The sequence below is a fragment of the Fragaria vesca genome, linkage group LG3, assembly GCF_000184155.1.
Source record: "Fragaria vesca subsp. vesca linkage group LG3, FraVesHawaii_1.0, whole genome shotgun sequence".
Taxonomy (NCBI): domain Eukaryota; kingdom Viridiplantae; phylum Streptophyta; class Magnoliopsida; order Rosales; family Rosaceae; genus Fragaria; species Fragaria vesca.
The window spans coordinates 20214991-20218009 of record NC_020493.1 but is presented as its reverse complement, the minus strand read 5'-3'; the positions used below and the strand labels follow the sequence as shown (position 1 = coordinate 20218009).

Sequence of the window (3019 nt, the reverse complement as noted above, 5' to 3'; positions counted from 1 at the left end):
GAGGCATAGTCACCCGCTTTTCGGCCAGTTTTCATCAGTAGGTTACCTGTTCAACCTACTTGTGTTTTCTTGCTTCCGCTTGTGTTTAGTAGCTCTGAATACTTTAGAATTTTGTATATTATGTGATATTCAGAAGCGTTAAATTAAGAGTGTAATATGAAATTTTCGAGTTAGGGTTGTCCATCTGCAAGGGAGATTTTCTTAATCTTTTCAGTAAATTTTCCTTGGAGGTGGTCCCCGCACGACTTACTCTGGGTTTCAGGGTGAAATTCGGGGTGGGTCGTGTCATTTTATCTCCTACATGGTCTAAATCCAGATAAACCCCTCTTTCGGACACTGATTGTCCCCATTTGGGTTTTGTAGGAATATACTTCTGAGAACTTCGTTCTCCATTTTTTCTGTAGGAGCTTGACTTTTTGGAAGCTTGATATTCCTCTCTCGAATGATTTTAGTTGGATTGTTTGTAATATTCTGTACTATGGTATGACCACTTTCTGGAGGGGTCTGCCTTTCACCTCCGTCTGTATCCATAGAGGATGAGCCGGGCGGCTCTTCTTTTGCTGCTTGATAAGGAAGAATCTTCCTCTTATTATTTCCAAGTTGAATTTGGGAAATCTTACTCATGATTTTCTTCAATTCTTCTATGGATTCACAAGTTTTAGCATGTGCATACAATCCTTTTAATTCTCATGCTCTAAGCATTTTTATAGGTTTCTTAGTATCTTCTTTCTCAAAGGCCTCTTCATGAAAAATTGACTTAGTTCCAGATGAACTAGATGAACTAGCTTCTTCATAATTAACAAATGAATTCCTATGAAATTGTAAGCTTATTTTTCTTCCCATGTCTTTATAAATTGAAGCATTGGTACTTTCAAGCTGTTTAACAGGAGGGGTTAAATTCCATTCTCTTGGGAATGTTACTTCATGCCATTTTGTGACATGTTTTTGCTGAGAATTATTTTTTGAGTTGGTGAGAATAGATGTAGTAATCTCAGGGCTATTTAGAAATCTGGTATTAGGAGTTACATTTGAGCTCATTAACTTATAATAGATTCGATAATCGATCGCAAGTTCCATCATTCATTTCTTTCTTCATAGAAATCTCATATGTCTTAATTCTCAGTCTTAGACAGTGAGCAGCATCTCTGAGATGCGTTGTGAAGTTTGGAAACACATTGAAATATGAAACTTGGTTGCACAAGGAAGCTTCTACTGTTCCTAACAGACTTTTCTTGAAATCTGTTATTCTATCGTCTTGTAAGACACATAAAACAGAACAGTCAATTCCATCTCTAGCTAAGAGTTTTATTCCTACTTGGACAGCTCCAATATGCATATAGGAATATTTATTCTGGAAAGCTTCGCTTACTTCTTTTGGAGTTATCAACCTGATGTCTGTTTCTCCACCTGTGGCAGGAACAATTAATTCAAGTATCTTGAATCTATGAGAATCCATGATGAAAGATCATTTCTTATAGATCTCGTTGATTTTAAATCTAGGAGCAGATGCTTCTCGCACACTAGATTCAATTTCATTATACTCAAATTCTTGAGTGTTTATTAACTGTACCGGAAGTGTGTTCCTTTTACTGAGGATTCTACTCAACATCTTCATATCTCTCTTTGTTATAGATTTTTTCGATGATGTTTTCCATTCAAGTAGCTTTGGTTCACTAAACCTTAGCTTACTTTCTCTCATTTGTGGGGGTGGAGAATGTATGATGATTTTACTAGCTACATTTTGAGCTAGTGATTCTTTATCTATCTTTTCATAACTTTCTCCTTCCTTCAACTTTTCTACAATCTTTTGTAGATTTGAGATCTTGTTATGTAACTCTCGAAATTGAATTTCGAGGTCAGTACCTATCTGTTGGAGATAAGCTATATTATAATTCTGCTGATGAATTATTGCCTCCACATGCATTTTCAGCAAGTTTTTTCTGTAGGACGATGAAAGCTAATAGCTTTAACATCTTCCTGTTTACTTTTAGATCTACTCTTTGATTCATCTTATTCTGGAGATAAGAGTTTCTAAAAGCTTTTTCAAGTTTTCTCGAGTATTTCTTAGTTCTGCTACTTGCTGATGAATATTATTTGTAAGATTCTCAGTGCGAACTAATTTCCTTTCAATATCTATTAGATATTGCTTTTCTTTGAGATAATCTAGCTTGATTTCAAGCCTAGCAATTTTTGAATTTATTTCCTCAAGTTGATTAATCCGTAGATTAAATTTCTCGAGTTGTTCTGTAACCTTTACAGAGGTCTTGTCCTTAGATAAATGATCTAGGAACTCGATTAAACTTGGTCTTGATAGATCAAGCTCTTCTACTCCGATCTCTCTTTGTAGATGAATATGTTCGTCATAGAGAGTATTTAATAGTCTACAAACGTATTCAATGGAGTATTGATTTTCTTGAATATGTCTTGTATGAAAGCACACTTCCCACTTATCAGTTCATTTTGCAGTACAATAGGACTGATAATTTTTAAGTTTGGATTCTCTCTTGTTAGTCAAGAGAAGCCAACTTTGTGGCATAAGCCTCTTTTCTCACCTGCTTTTGAGCCAAGCAGACTCTAATACCAGCTAGGGCGGATCTAACCAATGCTCAAATAATCAAGAAGTTTTTGATCTTCCTCAAATGTTTCTTTGAGAATTTTGACTTCTTCTTCTACTTGATAGATTCATTTCTGGATCCGATAGATAATATCCCAGTAGTTTTTTGTATTTCTATGAAGCTTAGATCAAAGTTCTTTTAGGGTCTGTCCTATAATGTTTTACAATTTCATCTTATAAAAACTGTTTTATAAAATGAAAACAGATAATTAAATTATGTATTTTTAGGATTTAAATATGTGTCTGGTAGCATACTTGTAGAAGAGTTTTACGAAAACTGGAAAGTAAAAACATGTTCAGTTGTCCTAGAACTCCTATGGAATCTTTTCATCTACGACCCAATTACGGTGAAGTTTATCTCGATCAAGTATCACCTATCAATCTAATCATTTATTGCATGCCATC

General features: G+C 34.7%; 1 pseudogene across 1 annotated transcript in view; it reads left to right on the top strand.

The window, feature by feature from the left end:
• The window catches only part of LOC101298005, a 63448-nt pseudogene that overhangs the window by 56685 nt on the left and 3744 nt on the right, over positions 1-3019 (top strand). The window lies entirely within an intron of this gene.